The sequence below is a fragment of the Vicugna pacos genome, chromosome 27 (genome assembly GCF_048564905.1).
Source record: "Vicugna pacos chromosome 27, VicPac4, whole genome shotgun sequence".
Taxonomy (NCBI): Eukaryota; Metazoa; Chordata; class Mammalia; order Artiodactyla; family Camelidae; genus Vicugna; species Vicugna pacos.
In genome coordinates, this window is record NC_133013.1 from 3122583 (window position 1) to 3128820 (window position 6238).

A 6238-nucleotide genomic window follows, 5' to 3' on the forward strand; every position below is an offset into this window, starting at 1 on the left:
ATCAGTGCATGCTTAATACTATTTTGGTTCTCTTTTAATCGGTATCAGCCCACAGCTGCAACGTTCTAACCCATCACAGCCGTATGGCGTGGTGCGTTCCTCCTGGGTGTGTGTCACATCAGTGTTCTACCAAATGCATGTTAGTTCCTCCGACTGGGTTCTACCTGAAAGGGTCGTTCTAAGCCAAGCACCCCATGAATAGTTATTCTGTTTTCTGTAAAACAAGGGAAAACCACTTTCTGAAGCTGAGGCATGAGGTTTTCAGGACCCAATTTTTTTTCATAAGCTAACTAACTGGCTTGATCAAAAGAAAAACCTAGAACCCTGTGTCCTGATCTAAAGGAACTAATGACTAACTTAAAATCCACAAACAAAATTCCTCATTTGTTCATGCATTGTATTGACGTGTTTATTCATTATTTCATTTCTTTATTCAACAAATTTGAAGATGTTTTAGGTGCCAAAGATAATTGAAACAAAAGTGCTGTAACCTGGAGGCTCACCGTCCAGTCCAAGAGCCAAGCTGCTGGACCCCAAATGCCCTGAAAGAGACAGCATGAAGCCCAGAGTGTGACGTGGATCCCAGACGTACAGACACTTGACTTCTCACATCAGGCCCCTTGGCACCACGGGGCCTTTGCCTAGCCTGAAATCAGCTCCTGCAGCCCCCTTCTGGGCGCCTGGAATAAATGGACTTAAACTTGTTCTTTGACAACTATTTAAAGTATGGCCCTTTTGGGTAGAAAGGGATAAATTGGGAGTTCAAGATTTGCAGATACACACTACTATATATAAAACAGATGAACAACAAGGACCTACTGTAGAGCAGAGGGAGCCATATTCACTCTCTTGTAATACCCTATAATGACAAAGAACATGAAAATGAATATATGTATGTATGAGTATGACTGAGACATGCTGTACATCAGAAACTGACACATTGTAAACTGACTATACTTCAATAAAAAAAATAATAAAAAATAAATAAAATATGGCCCTCTGTCTGGGGGCCTCCCTTCACCCTGTCCCTTGATCAGACTTTCCACACTACCCACAACTTTCCCCCGACAAAGTCAGTCGCTCCCTTCTCTGAGCTCCCTAAGCATTCGGAACGCACCCCTGAATAGCAGCCACCCCATTTTATGACGATCATGGCTTATGTTTGTTTCTCTGATTAGGAGATGACTCTGGAAAGAAGAGGCCGGCCACGCCATGGCCCTGCAGCATTTGGTCCACTGCAGGTGCTCAGCATACGTCCTGGGTTGTACTGACTCAAGGCGGAAAGCCGTCCATCGCGGCTGCCGGGCGCCCTCCGTGTCAGCCTCCGCCCCACCCGCCTTCTTGTCTTTCTGCAGGGAGACTTTGCGACCAGAGATGATGGCAGGTAGCCCTCTTGTGGATGAGCATGAGATGAACCAACTCCTGTTTTTGTGAGAAACAGGTAAGCCTTCTGGACTAGACGCACATATGGTGATTTTCCTGCCACCATCCTGGGGCTGTCCCACCTCCACGCTTCCACACTGACCCCTCCTCGCAGGCGCCCTGGGGCATCACCCTTGAGGCCGGCACCTCTTGGCTTGGTGGCTGCCTGAACTTTCAGGCAAATGGAGTGTGTTGGCTGCAAAGGTCAGTTTTCGGTGCTGTGGCCAGGAGGCTCTCCATGGCTGCGTCGCAGGCCAAGCAGGGGTGTGTGGTGACGATGAACTTCAGTCTGTGAATCGGTGCAACACAGGAAGCCCCGTGTGTTCTCAACCCAGCCTCAGCCAGAGCTTTGTGTTATAAATCCTCCAAGATTAAATCCGAAGTAAATACCAAATGTAAATAGAGTCTCAATCCTCTGGACCAAACTGTCCCTAAAATACAGCGTGAATGCATTCTGATGCCCTGCCTCAGGCATATGGCTTCCTTTTTGAGGTTATTTATAACACAGTTCAAGAAACTATGCGTTTTTCTTACCTTTACCGCCTCTCTTTCCCCCTTTGGAATACCTCATCTTTTTTTATGCCATGGGGAAAAAAATGGTTAAGAAAAAATTCAATTTTAACTTATGAATTCTGAGCCTATTTCAGTGTGAAAAGGAAATCACTTCACATTTTGGGCAGTAAAACGAATCTGAAGTCTGTCGCACGTGTGATCGTCTCCTAGGAGACCCAAGCGTAAATCATCACCATGGAGACACGTGGGCCCTCGCTGCTGGAAGTCATCAGCCTGGATAATCAGCTGGGGTTTGTTTCGGGGGAGGAAAGACCGTAAGTGCATGGACAAGCCTTACAAACTACTATGGAGTTCTGTGCCTGAGGGTGAGAGGGCGAGATGTGGGCTGTGGCCACTCCAAGTCTGTTCTGGAGGTGCGGGTGGGAAATCTCCTGGGCTGTGCTCTTGAAACACCTCTGGCTCCTGAGAGCGGATGGGCAAAGCTTCAGAGACGGCAGGACCCCAGAGAGAGAGCAGGGAGCCAGCCGTCCCAGCGGGGAGACAGGCTTTTCACTCAGAAAGCCGGGCTTTGGGAAAACACCCACGCAGAAGCAGCCCTTTCTTTATTTGCCTCCCCCGACCCCAACCTGCTCCCTCCTCCTACTGCTTCCCTGGGGAAGGGAGGGACCCACCTCCATGGAGCACCACTCTGGGTCTGGCTAAGTAGAAAACAACTTGTGATGTTTTGTTCTTCATCTAGATGTCCTGAAACTCATTTTTGACGTGGTAACAACAAAATCACCACAATTCGAGTGATCATATTCATTGCAACAATGGTTTCCTGAGCCCGTCCCTTATAAGAGCTGGGCTCTGTCCTCGGTGTTCAGATGTTCTCTTGCCAGACCTGGGGTCCTGGGAAGCGGTCCGGCTCCAGCCCACCCTCCTCCTTCGTCTTAGTGATCAGGGGGCTTGCAGCCAACTGGCTGTACCAACAGTGGTAACTTCAAGATGTTTTGAAGATGCCTCTAGTGGGAGTAGCAAGAACTGCAGTGGTCACGTTGCCTGGCAACCACTCCTGGGGACTAGTTTGGTAAAGCCTGGAAGATGACTGGGAAAGGGAAGAAACAGTTTAGAGATGTGTTGGGGTGTTGGTCAGTCTGTAGCAGACAGGCACATGACATCCGCTTCAGACTTGGAGCAGCTGAGGCTCCAGTTTTATAGATGATACCAGGAAATGTGACCATCTGTTTTTATCCGTCTGATTCTGAATGCCAGTGTATTTAAACATCATATTTCTAACCTCTTTATACCATATTTATTCCATGTAGACTTAATGTCTTTCCTCTTCTCTTGAACCCCAAAAAGCAGTTTTCTGGATGTGCAAGATGGTGTTCTTGGAGAACTCAGATGCAAAGTCAAACCGGAGAAAAAGTGGCACGTGTCTTTATTTGAAAATAATGCAAGGGTCCCAGTAACCAGTAAAGGCAAGCTGCAAAGGTCTGCCATCCAGGACCAGTTGCAAAGGAGTGTGCAGACTTGTAGCCCCTGATCGCGTCCAATGCTGGTAGTGCTGCATGATTCTTCAGCACATTTGTTTAAAAAAAAAAAGCCATTAAGGAGAAAACTCAGATGTCACCTCCTCTTCTCTAACACTTCCCAGACCCCACAACCACCCCTGCGCACTGCTTGCCCTGTGATCTGTGGGGTTCAGTGTACACCACTCCCACCTGCTCAGACCCGACTTCTGGCAGGTTAGTTGTGCACGTAACTGCTTCCGCAGCCAGCTCAGAAGCTCGTTGTGGGAAATGGAAATGTCTGCATGTGATTTATCTTCATGTACCCTTTTCATCCACTCATCCGCTCAAAAACAAGTGTGTCAAGCACCTGAACACCAGGCGTTGAGGACACAGTGCTGAAGGAGACTGCTGGGCTCCAGGGTGGGGGAGGGGGCAGCACAGTGGGTGAGTGAAGGGTCCAGAGTGCGGGCTGGGCTGCATGGAGGTGGCAGGCGCTGGGAGGGAGAGAGCCCAGGGCTGGATGCTGGTGCAGCCCACAGCTGGGGAGAGCCGCCCCAGACTATAGCAGAAATTTAGCCCTGCAAAGGGACAAGAAAAAAAGGCAGAACATCTAGTCTAAGGGAACAGTGAATGCAGAAGCCAAGGGCAACAAGTGGGTGGGGCTTGTTCTAAAGACTGGGGATGGGTCAACACGGTGGACATGTGGAGGGTCCAGATCTCGAGACTGGCGAGGAGCGGTGAAATGCAGGCCAGCAAATGGTGCTCCCAGGGTGGTCGACCGCCAGGGCATTCACGTTTAGAATAAGGTCATGCTAACATTTTTGAAGAAGTTGGAGGGAGGTGGGAATGGAACCCATTCTGAACAGGTGGCTGTGGTTTGACTGTGGTCACGCCAGCCATGAGAGTTCCTTGCCTCAGTGCGGCTGTAATCGGTTCCCCAGGGACGAGGAGGGGATGGTTAGAACTTGGGAGAAAATGACATTATTGCACTAACTGCCTTAAGTTTCTGGCTTCAGGGCTATACCTGAAATGGGGAAAGAACAGGACAGAGCGGAGCCGCCCTGCAGCTGCGCCCATGCACACCTGTGCTGCAGACAATGGCACGTCTGCCCTTGAAGACAGACCCCTCGGCCCCCGAGGAGGCTGGATGGAATCTAGGGATGCAGAGCCCCCAGCCTCTGTCCACAGCAGCGTCCTCTGCTGCCTCCATGTGCTGGACAAATAACAGCGCCTCCTGTGTGTCCCACGGTACGAGAGTCTCAAGAGGAACAACGGAGCTGTCCTTCCCAAAGCGGGTTCCTCAGAAATCTGCACCTGGGAGGTGACCTCGGGGGAGAAAGAGGCTTCCACGAACGAATAAGCTCAAGAGCACTTGGCAGAATGCTGCACACCGTGCCTGATGTCCACCTTCTGGGGACACACGATGGACAGGCACACCAGAGACACAGAGAGATCTGTATCTCAGAAGGGGTATTAAGACGATAGAAAACATTTTTTTCAGACAGAAAAATACATGCCCTTGGTTTCAGACAGCCACACTCCACCTGCCTTGTTGACTGTTGGATTTCTCCCCCCTACATTCACCCATGGTTCATTGTTCTCCCATATTATCCACTTATGTATCAATGTAACATTTTCCATCTCTTCTAACTTTTCATCACTGCTCAAGACTTTTAAAGGCAGAAGCCTCTCTATCAGTTGCTCTCACTCTGTACTTTGTCTTCCTGCTTTAGAACATTTGTCTCATACAATTCTTGTGCCCTGAAGTCTTTCTGGTTATTCACTTACTCCTGAAATTACCCTTATTCTAATTAGAAATTTGGTACTTTAAGTCCTTCAAAGCATCCTCCCATCTCACTTCTTCCCCTGCCATTCATGGGTAACCAAAATGATCCTACACACATGAGTCCCTTCTCTGGAAAGTACTTCTAACCCCTGACAAAGGGACACATACAACAATTGATGTTCAAACATGTTGAAACACATCCAGATGGGAAAATCCAGCCATAAGATGGGGAAAGCTATATGAAGGTAAGCAGATGTAAGAATGAAGTCCAACCTGGAAGAAACTGAACACAATTGAAAAAATCCACAGTACAGAGCTTCCAGGTGCTCCCTGAGGTGTTCAGGACTCAGTCTGAGTGTTCCGATGGGAAACAGCACGACTCGGCTGTGCAGAGAGAAACATCCCACCCTCTGTGACGGTACTTGGGCACCGTGTACATTGCACATCATGGCAGATGTAGAGGAAGTGATGGGGAGTAGTATGTGCATTGAAATAGGGTGTTTTGCCAATTCCCTGAATTGGTCCTTTCCAGCAGCGCAGGGTGGCAAACACCAGGGTAGGCAGCCAAGTTTCCCTAATGGAGAAGAAAAACCTGATCTTGCTACTCATTTAACTCTCTCTGCTTCACCACCCCTTATTGTGAATTGTTTTTGCTGAATTCACCATTAAACTGTTAATCACAACCACTACAGCTATCCGGCTAACATTTTCTACACCATAAAATCCACGTGAAAGTGTTTGACCCACAAGTATTTAGCATTTTGTCTGAGTGAACAGCCCCAAAGATAATCTCTCAGAAAGTCATCAGAGATGATGATGGGGAGGGTTACGATGAAAACGTTGCATCAAATGCAGGTTTCATAATCAGAAAACATTCAGATACCTCTTTATGCAATGAGTGCTAAATAAGAATGATCTGATTTAAATGTATTCATCAGCTAATCGAACAGAATACCCACATCATTTATGAAAGGAATTTCTAAAAAGAACTTCCTTAATTGCTTCATGTTGTATGTGCCGG

General features: G+C 48.1%; 2 long non-coding RNA genes across 2 annotated transcripts; one reads left to right on the forward strand and one right to left on the reverse strand.

Moving 5' to 3' along the window:
- Positions 1-395: 395 nt before the first annotated feature.
- Positions 396-2090, reverse strand: LOC140689643 (uncharacterized). The gene is made up of 3 exons (XR_012064672.1): positions 1957-2090; positions 820-859; positions 396-542 (listed from the first exon to the last, which is right to left on the reverse strand). It is a non-coding gene; the product is annotated as an uncharacterized lncRNA (long non-coding RNA).
- Positions 2091-2185: 95 nt separating this feature from the next.
- Positions 2186-5903, forward strand: LOC140689815 (uncharacterized). Its single transcript, XR_012064936.1, has 3 exons — positions 2186-2249; positions 3280-3665; positions 4448-5903. It is a non-coding gene; the product is annotated as an uncharacterized lncRNA (long non-coding RNA).
- The last annotated feature ends 335 nt before the right edge of the window (positions 5904-6238 follow it).